The sequence below is a fragment of the Anabrus simplex genome, chromosome 3 (genome assembly GCF_040414725.1).
Source record: "Anabrus simplex isolate iqAnaSimp1 chromosome 3, ASM4041472v1, whole genome shotgun sequence".
NCBI lineage: Eukaryota > Metazoa > Arthropoda > Insecta > Orthoptera > Tettigoniidae > Anabrus > Anabrus simplex.
Window position 1 is genome coordinate 240,498,652 of NC_090267.1, and position 17,474 is coordinate 240,516,125.

The 17,474-nt window shown below is 38.9% G+C and overlaps 1 long non-coding RNA gene across 1 annotated transcript in view; it reads left to right on the top strand.

Moving 5' to 3' along the window:
• LOC136867188 (uncharacterized) overlaps window positions 1–14,835 on the top strand; it is a 324,204-nt gene extending 309,369 nt beyond the window's left edge. Inside the window, exon 3 of the long non-coding RNA XR_010859636.2 lies at window positions 14,820–14,835. This is a non-coding gene — a long non-coding RNA (uncharacterized lncRNA). The remainder of the gene's footprint in view (window positions 1–14,819) is intronic.
• The last annotated feature ends 2,639 nt before the right edge of the window (window positions 14,836–17,474 follow it).

Here is a 17,474-nt window from a genome sequence, read left to right on the forward strand (position 1 = left end):
TGTTTAATAGGTCAAAACCCCTGATTTTTCAATGTATCAAGTGAATATATGTAACACAGAAATATTACGTGCTTCGAATTTTTCACTGGCAGCATGCAGTGCAATGCAAATTAGTTAAGATAAGATTATTTTGTTCATGTTATTAAAAAGTTCATATTTATAGGTATTGGTATCGTGGTTTGACGTTTGTGTGGATTAAGCCCGATTTTACGGCCACATGCCCTTCTTGACGTCAACGATGTGTGGAGAGCCTTGTTCACTACTGCATGTTTCTGTGTGATCAGTAACGTGATATGTTGTATAGAGATAAACATGTGCATTAAGACTACCATAACATCAACCCCTGAGCTAAAAAAATTCAACCAAACGCAGTTAAAATTCCTGGCACAGACGGGAATCGAACACGGGCTCTCCAATCTAAGCGCCATTTCGCTGAACATTGAACCGAGAAGATGAACGAAGAGTACTAAATAATTACAGTACTTTTCTAAAATTGTATTGACTATTTAGCTCGTGGATCGAATGACCAATTCGGTATAAGAATATCAGAAACATCAATAAATAAATCAAGCAAGCAAGCAATTATCACCTACGCATACTTTGTAAATTCATCAGAAAAGCGCCTTCAAACACCTTTATACCTTCTTTGCTTTAATAGCATTATTCGATTATCTTCAATAACACAATTAGCTACCTACGTTGTTCTGATGGACCAGCAGGCAAGATATTTGGAGACTGTGACCTACAAATATTAAACGAAAAAAATAACAGTACCTTTCCGTGCTGAAAATTTTGTTCTCTTGCGTACCTTATAAATTAGTGCTCGGATGTTTGAGAACTAAAAATAGCTCAAATAATCAAGCAAATATGACCTCAATAGTGGCAAAATATGACCTCAAAAGTGACGAAATATGACGTAAAAATTACAAAATATGACCCAAAAACGATTAACCTAAATATGGCCACTTTTAAATAAATTATAAATCGAAACGGCAATTCCTTTGCTATATATTTCTTAACTAAATTCTTTATTCTTACTTTCATTTTAATTTTGTGAATAAACATGTTTAGCACTCATTCACAGTATCCTTGATTCACTTATCAAACATTTCTGAATACATACCTATAAAGTACTAAGTTCGCTAAGATTTTCAGATCACACAACGTTTTCAAAGACAAAACATGCTTGCACCCTGCACTGGTGATTCGAAATACGAGAAAACCAGATATAAATTTATTTTTTCTATTTTTTAATATTTTGGAACGTTTAAGCCCAAATTTCATCAATATTGTTCAAATGCGTTAAAGTTTAAATTGTGGACCTCCAAACGAAATACGTAGATGTCTTTCAATACATTGTGGTAGGGCGGCAGGGCCTATAGTACAACCTTCTGCGCGGGTGGAATTGAAGTGTATGACAAGAATCATTTTCAAAGCATCAGGGGCGAAAGGCCTCCGGTTATCACTTAACACATTCTTCTAAGAAGAGAAGCTTCTTTATACGTCACAACATTATTGGTGCATATTTAAATAATGTTAAATCGCTGCTGTTGAGTATGCGTTCATCTTGAAATGTAATGGTACCTTCTCCTCTAAGAATATCACTTATCTTGCGCACACGGCAAAAAACAGTCATTTCGATTAACCACGTTTTGAAATCTCCATTTTGCACCGTCACCAACTATTCCATGTGATTGTTGTACCGGAAGTAGAGCTTTCTCACAATTCCAATACTTGCATGATTTTCCAAGTTAGCAACTTCTAAACGTGTAATTGCACTCGATATAATTCCAAAGTTCGACTTAATATATGCCGCACTTTCTGACAAACTGTTGGAAAAAATTCCTGCGCAATTTTGATAGATGAGGCATCATCTTTGTTGAATAGTGGAGTAGTTTTCGAAATAATACACGGCAGCATCGAGCCACGTCCCCCATCTAGTAAGAACTGGCTGTGGAGGGAGTGGTGTCGAAGTAACTAACTCTTTGAAAGTCGCAACCCGCAGTGGTGCTTTCATAAATAACATTTTGACGTTGGATATTAATTTACCGACTGCAGGAAAATTTCCACGAATTTCTGCCATCCTATGCAGAACATGCGCAGGGCAAGTGAGGTGAGTCATTCTTGGATAAAACATATTCAGGACGTCAGCAGCTTTCACCATGTACGGAGCAGCATCAGTAACAAAGAGAAAAACGTTTTCCCCGCTTAATTTCATTGTTCCGAAAAATTGTTAGTGCATTATCAAAAATAATAGCAATCGTTGAATGACTTGCTCTCTCTTAAACTTCTGAGGTTATTAGAAAAATATCCCCAGGGCGATCAGCACGGGTGTTCCAATAATTACAGTACATTCCCTGCAGTGACCATCATCCGTCGTACCCAAATCTTATTGACTGCTACACTTTGTCGTAGCAACGCGATTCATAGTCTTTTCGCAGTGTTCATCCTGTGGAAACAGATTTCTTTGCGTATTTCTCCAGAGAATTCTTGAAATCGGGATTGTTCAGCTTGTTTAGACGAATATTTACAGACACCAACATCTCACAAAGTTCGTTTGAAAAATCCGAACATCTGTCCATCGCTGAAGATGTAACAGCCTTATCGACTAACAATTGCTGCTTCTTTTTATCGACGTGTTTGTCGTTTGACATTGCTGCTGTTTTTGCCGTATTACAATATTGTTACACATAAAAACGTTTTTCAGCCACGAATTTCACTTCACGCAACTTGCAAAATAGAATTAAACCGTCTGTCCAGAAATATTCTTCTCCAAATTCCTTAACAAAGCTTCGTAAGTTAACACCAGTAGAAGACTTTTCCTTAGGCCTACTGGAATGTGTGCTGGGGTACGATTCACTGTAAACTAACGCTTGTGTAAGTGAAAGGAGGTTGAGGTTTTAATATCCGAACAAAGACAATTGAGCGATTGTCAGAAGTAATTAACTCACTGCTGGGGTGGATTTTCAGAATTATTTCTGTCTATTCCTGGGAGACCACCGAGCTCGATAGCTGCAGTCGCTTAAGTGCGGCCAGTATCCAGTAATCGGGAGATGGTGGGTTCGAGCCCCACTGTCGATAGCCCTGAAGATGGTTTTCCATGGTTTCCCATTTTCACACCAGGAAAATGCCGGGGCTGTACCTTAATTAAGGCCACGGCCCTTTTCTTCCACTTCCTAGGCCTTTCCTATCCCATCGTTACCAAAGACCAATCTGTGTCGGTGCGACGTAAAACAAATAGAAAAAAAAAAAAACCTGGGAGACCGGGTTGCCGAGTACAGCGGGTAGGGTAAAAGGTGCAGTGATGTGTATGACCTTCATTCTATATAAAGGGTATTCCACTTGTATTAACTGCAGATGTGATACCGAGAAGCAGTTTTGTGAACAGTAGTTCGAATTTGGTAGGTTGAAGATGATTTTGCACACGTACAGCTGTCATCAAACCGCCGAAAAACATTATGGCGTTTCTACGAAAATAGCTCAAAATAGGATCTTATGACAAATATGCATTTATATGACAAATAAAAACCAGTTCATTGTGACGATAATCACCTGATTTCCACCAAAATCCAATCAGGCAAGAAAATCGTGAAAAGAAGGAATATAACTATTCCTAAACATTCGAACTCCAGTTATAAATATCTAAATATTCTATTTCTTTTATATTTATGTTCCTTTAATATAATTACTTGTATAATTTTAGAATTATTCGGTACACAGTCAAAATACATACGAATTGAGCTTCAGATTCTCTCTAGATGCCTTCTGCAGATCTCTTTATTTTTCTAAAGAAGATATACTGCTAGCAATATGGCTCTCGTATTCCGTAATACTATTTTGTACTTTGGCCTAGATTACATTGTGTGTCCGGCATCTAGGGTTAACAAAATCGTATTTAGTTAAACCTAGAGTTCCATGAAATGGCTGCCGCGTTGAGGTGGTAAAGGCGTGCTTGGTTCACCAGAAGGACGCGTGTTCGACTCCCTGTCAAGAAGTCGAAAGATTTAAGAACCGAGTTTTCCACTTCCAAAAGTGCACATGGCCCTAGTGTTCACTCATCCTGCACTAAAAATGAGTACTACGTTCGTTCCTGGGAGTAAAGACGGTCGGGCGTAAAACTAACCACTCTACCCCACCATACGCCACCAATCCCAGGGCCTCCGTCGCCTGTACGGAGAGAAAATTGCTCTGTTTTAGTATTCCGTGAAACAAACATGTTTGGCTATATATTCTTTATTTTCAGTATCTTTGCTACACTTCTGTACGATGTCAAAGTCGAATGATTTCACTTCGACAAAGTACACGCACTCATTAAGAAAGCCTTTTTCTTAATCGATAGTGTCGTCTGCCATGAGAACATAGCTGTTACAGATGTGAAGTGCAGACTCATAACGAGCGTAAATGCAACTGTCCAAAACAATGCTCTACCACACAGTCAATTTCCAGCACTGGTTTAGTAAAGGTGGAATAGGAAGGTTTAAATAGCTCGCTTCCAATTACAAAGAGAATGCACTATGAGCTATAATAGGGAACACGACAGACACACACACACTCAGTATTGTCTCGCACATTTTGTGGATAATTACATCAGCTTCTGTGTTTCAGAAAGCGTTGTAATGGGTATTATACTGCATTTTATTATAACAAAAATTAAGTCTCTCACTTGGAACAAATGGCCTATTAATTCTGACATCTCTGATTACGTAATTGATTTTATTACATCCTCTTACATACACATTTTTAGTGGATTCAAATCTTTTGCTAGCAGTTTAACGTCACATCTCCTTGGCTGAATGATCAACGTTGAGATCTTCAGTTCAGAAGGCCCCAGGTACGATTCCCGTCCGGGTAGAGGATTTCATTCGCGTCTGTTTAATTTTTCCTGCTCGGAGGCTGGGTGTTTTTGTTCGTTCCAACAAAGTCTTCTTCATATTCAGACAACACACCACACTACTAACCACCACAGAAACACGCAATATTCACCGAGCTCGATAGCTCGATATCCAGTAATCGGGAGATGGTGGGTTCGAGCCCCACTGTCGATAGCCCTGAAGATGGTTTTCCATGGTTTCCCATTTTCACACCAAGCAAATGCTGGAGCTGTACCTTAATGAATGCCACGGACACTTCCTTCGAACTCCTAACCCTTTCCTATCCCATCATCGCTATAAGACTTATCTGTGTCGGTGCGACGTAAAGCAACTTGAAAAAAAACACGCAATAGTGATTACATCTGTACATATGGGATTGGCGTCAGGAAGGGCATCTGGCCGTAAAACCCAACGATAACTACATGTGAGACACCCGTAACCCAAAAGTTGTGGGAAAAGCGTTAAAGTAATAAGTGATTTAACGTCGCGATAACACATGGATGGTTTCCGGCAACGTAAGGATGGGGAAGGTCTACTGTCGTGGAAAAAAAACCACCAGAATTTTTTCGTTAATAAAAACGTTATCCTTTATCGCACATTGAAACAAGCTACACCAAAATTTAGAAAATTTTATTCTATGTTTAATTCTGCTGAGTCGAATTTTTTATCGTACCCAGTTAAAATTTTAAAGCAGGTTGAAGAAAACAAATGCCAGTATTTTTTCAATTTCCAACGGAGCATTCACTTTGAAAATTCACAACCTTAAAAGTATTGATCTGATTGTTACCCAACTTTAATACGTCTTAAAATAACTTATTTCTCAATCAGTGTGTTAAGTTTTTATTTCATCTCATATTTCTGAAAATGGTTGTTGTAAATTTGGTGTATCATAGTTTTAAAAAATTCTTTTTTTTATGATGCTCATGAAAATGTCAGGCTAAAATTAAAATTGCATACAATTGTTGATTTGTTGATTTCATTCTTGTTTGTAATTAGTGAGGCCCCGCGAGCATTCGATTTGTTAAAAAGTTACGCATCTTGTTATCGATTGTTACTTAAAGTGATCGATCACTCACCATTGTTGTCCAATATATTATTGTCGCTAAAGCAAAGAGAAATAGATAGAGAAAAAGAGAGAGACAGTAAATATATTAGTGTTTTACTTTTATGTGGTCACTTTATTCGTCCAGACCTACGAATCTGCCGTCTCTTTCCCCACCCATGTTCGGATTGCTGAAACAATCACTATTATTATTATTATTATTATTATTATTATTATTATTATTATTATTATTATTATTATTATTATTATTATTGTACCGGGCGGTACACCTCCACGCCGCTAGTTCAAATATTGCGCCAGTTGAAACTCCTCTACAGCAGAAAGCCTGAACTTTAACAAACTGTATTAACTCAACGGTTTCTCGGAAGATGTCACTACTGTAAATTTGGTAATTTTGAAGTGTTCTGAACTGTGTCTATTTCGATTTGTGTTTGTTTGCTCCGTATCAAGAAGTTTGGACATTCTCTAACAGATGTCTCTACTAAAACTATAATAACGCACTCTGGGGTAAAGGAATGTATTCTCCTGAAGAAATATTGTATTCCTAAGTTTTGCTTTTACTAAATTTTGTTCTGTGGTTTGAGGGTTGGCAATATAAATCCTTTCTTTCCGCCTGTTTTGAATGTAGCCAATCATGAATTTCTGTAATTAATTTTCCACCAATAAGGTGTTTCTTCCTCGTCTTGTGTATTAGTTTTTGCTGTTAGCCAATAAAAGTTTGTGGGCGGGTTGTTATCATTCATGAAAGGTCTCGAATTTTCCACGAGGGTCTCGGGGCCACTTCAGTAACATCTCTCTTAGTGTGTGGATATGTATCAGGGGGCGGGAAGCGCCTCTTTCTTCGGGCAACAGATCTCCAACAAGGTAATGGCCTGTTAACATCTTTATTTCTTGCTAGCTCAGCAGTTTAACTCTCGGAGAAGGTTCGAATCCTTTAAAATGTAATCCATCTTCCTTAAAATGTAATTCCCTTTTTCTGTCTATGTAAAAACTACTATTTCTTGAACTGTAAAGCGGGGATAGAGAGTGCTTCACCCTCTCGAACCCCCCTTCATTTTTTGAAAAGGAGGTGACTACGTTTTCATAACCGTTCTTCTCTTCTTTAATGTAGTAAGTTTTCTCATACGTGTCACCTCCCTAGCTTGGGATTAGCCCCTGTATGATCGGCCTAGCGCCACATAGGTTTTAAGACAAAAACTTTGTGTAGGAGTGCAAATTACGCCTCCATCCCCTTTGCTTTGGGCCAGTAACTTAACCTGATGTGTTGTTTTCTTCATGCGAAGGCCCCGTAGGTTGGGTATTAATTACCCCTGTTTCCTTGTGTGCCTTGAGGGCACATTGAAGTGAAGTTTGTTGTGGTCTTTGAGAGGCTTGTAAAATTGAGAGCGGGTCTGCTCTTTTCATTGTAATTAGGAGCTAGTGCTCCTTGGCATGATGGGGTTTTCTGCCCCTTTGTTCATTTGGTAACTGGGTAAAGTTGAGCTAATCGCTCAAAGATTGTGAATGTAGGGCTCGAAGCCCAAAACTTGGTAAAAAAACCCCAGAACGGGAAAAATCATTTTGTACCTGCCTTTCGTTGTTATTTCACCTAGTGGAAATTGTTGAATGTTGTTATCTGTTATTTGTTGATTTTGAAAAGAAAATATAACCTTTGTTAAATTTTAAATTAACTTTAATTTTGTAGTTGAGACCTATTCCAGCCCGCACCTTCTTTCACCTCTGCTGTTCCAGAGATACCTCGGAACAATTATTATTATTATTATTATTATTATTATTATTATTATTATTATTATTATTATTATTATTATTGCCGCGGCTGTGTCGAGAAAAACTTTCTGTGATTTCGCATTTTCACGTGCAGGCAAATGCTGGGACAGTTACCATTCATAGGCTAGAGCCGATTCCTTCCAACTCCTTACCCAATTTAATTCACCATCATTCATATCATCTTCCTTAGCTCCTCAACCCTGACACCTTATCAAGAAACGGAACGACGAGGTAGACATACATAACATTTTTACAACTTTCTCTACGTTGCACCAGTAGAGATAGGTCTTTTTTTTTTGCTAGGGGCTTTACGTCGCACCGACACAGATAGGTCTTATGGCGACGATGGGATAGGAAAGGCCTAGGAGTTGGAAGGAATCGGCCGTGGCCTTAATTAAGGTACAGCCCCAGCATTTGCCTGGTGTGAAAATGGGAAACCACGGAAAACCATCTTCAGGGCTGCCGACAGTCGGATTCAATCCATTTTCTCCCGAATGCACATAGTCCCTACTCCTAAACAAAATAGGTTAATACTCTTTGGAAACAGTTTATATCATTTAGAGCAACGATTGAATGTCATCATTTCGCCACTTGACGATGGAGCCTAGATTCTGAAACGCGTTGTGAAGAAGATACAATACAAATTGTGACTAGCAACGGATTTAATTATTTATAAAGATTTAACTGTATCTTCTTTCTTCTGACTCGGCTTTGACTTTCGAATGTGAGACACATGTTCCCCATTCTCACAGTGTTTTGCATCTACGCTATAACCGAACAATTTAAATTTATTGTATTTCAAATTGCAGTATAATATTCATCGTTTTAGTTATTTAGTACGAACACACGTGGAGTCAAAGACAGTGCAGCAATATTACGACTTAAGCAGGGTATATGTAAATGAACCTTCCAACGAGAAACGGTATCAGGAAAATTTTCATTCAGGTTCAGCTGGGGGAAGTAGTTTGTCATCCGTAAAACACCAAGCTGGAGTCTGTGTGGTCGTTCTGGTTGATCTCTTTTAGATATTTTCTTTCGAACGACAGCGTGAGAGTACACATTTCGTGCAAAAATTCGACATCCGGTTTCTAACGGATCTTGAAGTTTCAAGATTACTAGACACCAAATTCAGTGGATTTCTCAACAACTGTGATGCAAGACGTCGTGGCACTTGGGCTTCAGATCTAATTCAAAATGGCATTACGTTACTTGTCCCGTTTGAATCTTCATAACAGTTAGTGTTGGCTTCCATCCTTATTCTAATTATGCCGATTCCCTCTGTCACAGCCCAATGTTATTGTTCGACATTTTTCGTACATAATGTATGTCTACACGTAGTTATTTGCTTCCTGCCCAAGGCAACGTTCGGCATCATTTTTAACTGAGGTCTTCTCTAAATAAAATGTGTGGCTAATCAAGTACCGGATGTCCCAAAAGCCGATTGATCGAGAAACTGAGAAATGACGAACTACAAAGCCAAGGAAACAACACTTGTGGAATTTAATTCTCTATTAGTTCCATACTAGAAAGCTTGCAACTTACAACTTAATAGAGTTGCTCAAATGCTTTCTATTGACTTCAATATATTTCTCACAACGTTGTTTTATATTATTAACCACATTTTTACACAAATCTTTGTTATTGTTTAGGGCTCCACGTTCTTCTTCGATGATTGTTCTCACATGTTTCAAATGTGTAGACCTTTTGCAAAAAATATATCAAAATATGCCACATTGCAAGATATAATGGTCATACAATACAAATTGTGATTAGTAACGGATTTATTTATAAAGATTTAACTGTATCTTCTTTCTTTACTCTATCTTCTGACTCAGCTTTGACATTCGAATGTTAGACACATGGTTCCCCGTTCTCACAGTGTTCTCACCAACTGATGAGCCCAACTTGACACACGGGGGCGAGGCGCTGGCAACCAGGAGTGAGTTAGCTGGAAAATTTTTAATGTCCAATAACGGACCATTTATATTGGTATTATAAATTTACTCGTTAGGGACAAATATTTCAGGTTCGTTATGGGAATCAACATCTACTGTATATCATCCCATTATCGGTAAACTGTAATGTAGCGAGCGTCATCTTGTTACCAAATTAAATTTATAAGTTAAAACGAAGGATGATTTTGTAGCTCAGATAAAACTACATCTTGTAACATTTTGAGGTATGAATCACCAATTACAGTGTCATCGAAAAAGTATAGACCAACATGCCACAATTCCATAAATCAGCTCACACATTTACACTTGTAGCATTTAGTTCTTGCTGAAAAACCAAGCGTGATTTTATCAATTTCAGTACGCACGGTTGTAATGATTGAAATAACCGTTTAGTTTAAATAAATAAATAATATTTATGGCTCTACGTCCCACTAACTACTTTTATGGCTTTTAGAGACGCCAAGGTGCTGTAATTTAGTCCCGCAGGAGTTCTTTTACGTGCCAGTGAATTTACCGACACGAAGATGACGTATTTGAACACCTTCAAATACCAGCGGACTGATCCAGGATCGAACCTGTCAAGTTGGGGTCAGAAGGGCAGCGCCTCAACCGTCTGAGCCACCCAGCCCGGCCCGTTTAGTTTAAAGGAAGCTTTATCCGTCCAATGAATGCTAACTGGAAAATTTAATTCTGTTTCGCCGCGTGTTACAAACCATTCAGAAAACTCAAATCACCTGTCAAAGTTATCTTGTGTCAAACCTTGACGCACTTATGCACGATATTGTTTTAGTTTCAATGATTTTTTAAATATGATGTAAAGAGCTGCGTGAAGTGTCAAACTAGGCGGATTTCCTATGAACAGTTTTCTCGGGACGCTGAACAAGTGATTCGGTAACAGATGTTACGTCTTCTTCAGTTGTAGTAGGCTTTGGTCTCCCAGTCCTGGGTAAATCGTATGCGCTTCCAGTAACCTCAAATCGCTGATTTACGTCACTTGATGGATTGTGCTGGTGTTCGAAGAAATTTGTCTGAAAGTATCTAAACAATTTAATCACTATTCGCGTGTCTTCCACCAACATTTTAAGCCAGAAACGCGTTTTTCCCTTAGTTTACAATTCATGACTAACGCTCAACACACCACAACCAACAATGAAATCTAAAGAAATTAATTGCTACCAACATACTGTAACTGCCATCATTACCGAGCAGGTTGGCCGTGCGGTTAGTGTAGCGCAGCTGTGAGCTTGCATTTGGAAGATAGTGAGTTCGAACCACATTGTCGGCAGGCCTGAAGAGGTTTTTCGGTGCTTTCCCGTGTTCACACCATCCAAATTCTGTAGATGTACCTTAAGGCCATGGCCGCTTCCTGCCTACTCCTAGCCCGTTCCTGTCCCATCGTCGTCGAAAGACCTAGCTGTGTCGATGCGACGTAATGCAAACTGAAAGGAAAACTACCATCATTACCATTATAACACGGTCACGCGAGTTTCGGGACAAGCGGGTTGCTACGTTAAATCCTGGAGCACACTGTTTCTTCTATTCTTAAAAATAATAAAAATACATGGCATATTCGCTTGGTCAATGTGAGGAGTAGTTCACTGTCCGAAAGCTTGTTATCGTTTCTCGTCATCTATACCTTCCTACGTGGAATATTTGCTAGGCAGTTTGTATCCTTGGTAACGGCCACTGTGTGTGGGAGAGCAGGTGGATTACGTATTTCACCATGACAACGAGGTGAACCGCTCAGAAATCAATTATCGTGGAGGCGTGTTAGTCAACAAGGACTCGCTCAAAGGGAAGAGAAGGTGGAGAATCCGGTGCAATGGAAACTTAAAAAGGGAGCATCCGCATTCAGATTAATAACAGAGAGAGATTGTGTGAGCTTGAAAATCATTCTAGATACGTATCGCATAAAGGTACGGTAGGAGATGGTGTGCAGGAGCTACTTGTAGTATAAATTTATAATTCCCAGGGCTCTTTTGTAACGTATGTTGTAACCGCGAGATCACAGCAAGTTTAAAACTGCCTTCTCTTTATATTATTGTATTATACGATTTTCTTTACTTTGGTTGTCCACCGATCCAAACGGTATACTTGTAGGTCTTTGAGGTCTTACACGTAATTAATTATTCCTGCTTTTGATGTCATCACCCTTGAAGTAAAGTCGAAGTCTTGTTATTGCCCCATCTATTACTGTTAAGAGGATCGTAGTCTTGTCTTGTTTTTGCCTCGTATCGTAGATTTGCCCATGCGAAGCAATGAAATATCCCTTGATGTAAATAGTTTTACCAGCACTTGTTTCTTTATGTTTCTCTTTACTTTGCGACCTTCAATTAAATTATTTTTGTCTCTAGGAATTTGTTCTGGTTGAAAATTCACTTTTGTTTGTTTCTCACCTAATAAAGGGGATGCTTTCGTATGAATTTTCTTATTTATGTTTGTCTTGAGCAGATTTTATAGCTTTTAATGTCCTCTTACAATACAGTAATATATGCTATTGTGACCAGCTACCTGCGGTAGGTAACCATTTCCTTTCACTACTTACTCGCGAAATTTGATGATGATGATGATGTTTGTTGTTTAAAGGGGCCTAACATCGAGGTCATCGGCCCCTAACAACGCGAAATTTTGGGAGTACTGGAGATTTCTCATAGGGGCCGATGACATAGCACTTAGGCCCATTTAAACAACAAACATCATAATCATCAACATAATAATAATAATAATAATAATAATAATAATAATAATAATAATAATAATAATAATAATCATCATCATCATCATCATCATCATCATCAACATCGAGATTTCTCATAATTACTAGTAACTTATAACTTACGTGTTCAGTAAATGAATAATGTTTTCACATCATAAAGACTTCCTAGGCCTCACAAACCTAATACCGTCGAGGATGGATGAAAATAAGAGTTAACCATGTGTGGTAAATAGGAAAGAAGAAAGTGAGAAACGCGGTGGAAACAATGTCTTTCTCAGTTAAGGGCCCCTTCTTTACCAACCATCGCTCTAAACTTGCCCCTTAAGTCATTTCTTATGACAGGCAGGGGATACCATGGCTGTATCCTACCGCCCCTCAGCCACAAAGGGAAGAGAGTAATGACTTTACTCCTTGATTTTTCGTTGTTTTATTAGGTAAATAATAAAATAATCCTGTCACTAAAAAAAAACTCGTGTCCTCATCCTGAGGTGGTGCAGCTCTTTTCAGGAACACCCCCAATGGACGTAAACTGCATGTACCATTTGAACCACATACCAGCCCTCCTGCCATTCTTAAATTTCTGGCAGCACCGATGATCGAACCAGGGTCCCCGAGGACGGAAGCTAATAACACTGAGCTTTACGCTATGGAGACGGAAATCCTGTCATTGTTGTACTAAGAACGAGACTGTGTGTAGAATATCACTCCCTCAACCTCCGATATCAACGAGAACAGGAGCACAGGAACCAATAATGACATTTTTGTGTAAATTGCTATATTAACTCCGGACTCTCACATTTACTTTTTTGTTTAACATACCACACATTTTGCCTTTGCTGGCGAGATGCAGTGTTTACAGTGCACTGTGTCTTCTGGTGAGCGCTATATCAAATTTGTTACTTTCATTGACCTGTCTCAGTCTCATCCTTGGCTTTGACAATATGAAAGTGACTGAGGTATGAGTGATGCTAGTAATACCATTCCTTATGCAGCCAGTCCCTGTTATGAATGGTGTGAAAATATCGCTCATAGGGTCGGTTGGTGCATGCATTTCAGTGAACTTGGCAGACTGATATGTAATAGCAACGGCTGGCTCGGTGAGGAAAGCAACGGGAAATTACCTCACTCCTCATTTCCCTCGTACGCCTCTTCAGTGACGCCTAGGCTATTTATGACAGCTGTTGGCGGAGCTGCAGGTGATCAAACCAGCCTTCGGGCTGAATACCCAACATACACACCACACATTGGCGTCTTCCGGGCCCAAAAACTGTTAATGTTGTAGAAACGATTTTTAATGTAGAAATGTGTAGTTGTATTAGTTTTTCTCTGAAGTTATAAAAAAAATATGAAAGCCAAGGATAATAAAAAAAATGAAAAGTAATGACGTTTTAAAAAGTGTACACAGCCTGCAGTATTTAACAAAATAATTGCAAACCTATATGGAAAATAATTCACAAGAGTCCGGCTCCATGGCTAAATGGTTAGCGTGCTGGCCTTTGGCGACAGGGGTCCTGGGTTCGAATCCTGGCAAGGTCGAGAATTGTAACCACCATTGGTTAATTTCTCTGGCACGGGGGCTGGGTGTATGTGTCGTCTTCATCATCATTTCATTCTCATCATGAAACCCATGTCGCCTACGGGAGTCAAATCGAAAGACCTGCACTTGGAGAGCCGAACATGTCCTCAGACACTCCCGGCACTAAAAGCCATCCGGCATTTCATTTCGGTTCACAAGACAATGTAATCGAAATGTTATTGGTTCATTCCTTTAGGTCGTGACATACATCTTCATAATATTAAAAAATAAGTGTAATACTGCATAAAACTACTTTGTACGTTCAACACACAACATGCATGTAGCACTTCTGTCTAGTGATTGCTTCTTCGGCCATTAGCCCAGCTGAGATTGTAAGTAGCTTGCGGACAGGTTAATGATATAATCAGAATTGTCGTGAAGCACCATACGGAAGGCTTCAGTGACTTTCACATGGCGTATATTTGAAATGTTCTTCAGGTGCAGCAGATCACAGTTTTAACGCAGAGGGTGAATACACAAAATATGCTGAAAGAGTAGAAATCAGAAAAGCCCAAGATTTCCCCAAAATTTTATGGAAAATATTTTATAGGTTTAGTCCTAAAATGGCCAAGTTTGCACCACTGTATTATTCGTTGACGATTGCTGCGTGTTTTCACTCGTTTGTACGATTTTTATTGCAGTTGTATCTAACAGAAGTTACACAACTAAACTGTAAACATCTACCCGAAATAGTGCATTTGGCTGAGTGTTCATGTATACTCACAAGTTCCTACATCTAACTCTTAATTTGAGTAAGCAATAAAATGCCATTATTAAGATGGGTATGTGTAAATTTATGTAGATTCTTGCAGTACTTAATTATAGAAATATTAATTTAGCACTTTTAGATAAAAACAATCTTTTGTTTCAGATTTTAAAAGGGATGCTGTTGTGAACGGCGCATCATCGGGCAAGAACATCGTCTTAATTGTAAGTAATCTTCTTAATGGTTTAAATATGAAGATACAGCAGATTTTAATATATACATGAATGAATTTACTGAAAAAAGTTGTGTGTTTCACTTTGTGTTGCGTCCCACCTGCCGGATATCACGAATAATAAGGTCACATGTTTTTATTGATTATTTTTTACATTGTTAATTCCAAGGATCCGAATTTGTCGATAGATAATAACATTTTTGTATTTTCCTATCTATACAGTCGAGGGAATGTGGTTGTTCGGGCTAATTTCGAGAAGCAGTGAATGAATTTTAATATAGCATTCACCATTCTATGTCGCTGCTGTTGTTGTTTTTGTTAGGGTCTTCACTTCAAAACTGGTTTGATGCAGCTCTCCGTGTGCTAATCTTTTCATTTCTACGTGACTAATACATCCTACATTTACTTTAATCTGTTTGTCATATTCATACCTTGGTGTACCCATACTGTTTTTATCGCCTACACTTCCCTTAACACCCAACTGAACAAGTCCTAGAGGATATGTCCTATCTTTCTATCACTTCTTCTGGTCAAATGTCGCCACATCTTTCTCCTTTCACCAGTATCTCAGTATCTCTTTATTCGTGATTCGAACTATCTACCTGACCTTCGGAATTCTTCTGTAACACCACATTTCGAAATCTTGTATTAGCCTTGAGCTATTTATCATGTACGAGGGTTGGAACTTAATTAGTGGCAACACTGCTGTAGAGACGCTATGCAACGGAATCTAAAATTGTCGCTGATAATACACGTCGGTTACATACCTACTTTACCTCAGGGCAAATGGACTCGTCCTTCCCACATCACCTGCGTGCGCACAAGCGAGAGAAACACAGTCACGTGTGAGCTAGCGGTCTAACGTAACGTTGTCGCTATGTTCTCCAAACAGGAACAACGGAGTTGGATCAAGATTGAATGTGCCACAGGTCGTACAGCACGACAGTGTCATCAAGGTCTTCAAGAGGCTTGCGGGGAATCTGCATTGCCTTACAGAACAGTGGTGGACATTCATAGGGCAGGTCGTCCTACGAGTGTCAGAGAAGAAGTGCATGCTCTTCGATTTGTTTCCGAAGATGAAGACATTAGCTTCAGAACTGTTGCAGAGATTCGACAGGCAGTAGACCGCTCCATTCGCACCATCAACAGAACAGGCTCTTCTGAAGGTATACTGCGACTTCCACATCGCTGGAAACGGGTTATACACAACGCTGGATGCTACATTGAAGGACAGTAAAAATTGCTAACACGTAACACTTTTGTATCTATTGTAAATAAATAGTTGCCACCTTTTAAGTTCCAACCTTCGTATGTTTCACTTCCAGACACTGCAACGCTTCAGACAAATCTTCAAAAGCGTCTTTCTGGTACCTACAACGATATTGGAAGTGAAGAATTTTCTTTTCCCAAAAAAGGCCTCCCTTGCTTGTGCTGGTCTGCGTTTTATGTTCTCCTTGCGTCTGCCATCATTAGTCATTTTACTACCCAAGTAACAATCTTCATCTACTTCCTTTATGACTTCATTTACTAATCAAATATTTCCTGCATCTTCTGAGTTCATTCGACTGCACTCCATTACTTTTATTTTATTTGTACTCGTTCTTCAAGTCTGTCCATGCCATTCAGAAATTTCCCCAGATCTTCTGTAAACTCAGATAAAATAACAGTATCATAGGAAAATCTTGGGGATTTTATTTCCTCTCCTAGGATTGTGATTACTTTTCGAAATTCCTCTTTGATTTACTTTACCGCCTCTTCTATATAAACATTCAAAAGCAGCTAGAAAACTGCAGCCTTCCATCACTCCTTTCCGGATTCCTGTTACTTTTTCCTAACCTTCGATCCTTATCCCTGAAGACTGAATATTTTACAGAAAGTAGCTAATTCTTATTCCTCGGTATTTGATCCCGATCACCTTCAGAATCTTAGATAGCTTCGTCCAAACTTCATTAACGACTGTATTTTCTAGATCTACCAATCTCATGTATGCGGGCTTGTCTTTCTTAAATCAATCTCCTGAGATCAGATGTAAAGTCAGGATTGCTTCACGTGTTCCTACATTTCTCCTGAATCCTGTTTTCCCTTTCTCCTAAAAATAATACGTGTTGCAATTTTCCAAATTTGGGGTACTAAACGAATGAAGCGGAAGTTTTCACACTTGTCAGAATCTGCTTTCTTGGGAATAGGTATAACAACATTCTGTCTAAAATCGGATGGCACTTCTCCTGTATCAAACATCTTACATGCTGGTTTCTCCTAAGGTAGTCAGAAATTTAATTCCAGGTTCCTTCTACCTATTTATGTCTCTTAAATCTCTGTCGAATTCTGACCTCAAAATTGGGTCTCCTATTTTACTAACATCGAGAAGCTCTTCTTGTTCCAGAACCTTATCATCTACTTCTTGCCCTTGAAACGATTGTTTAGTACGTTCCTGTCGTCTTTATGCCTTGTCTTCTTTCCATAGACGTGGCCTTGCATATGAGTTCTAACATCTTGGTTTTTTTTTCATGTACACAGTATCTACCTTTCCCGCAATCTACAATCATAACACCTTCAACTTCTTGCACCTCTCTTTCAGCTGTCCTATA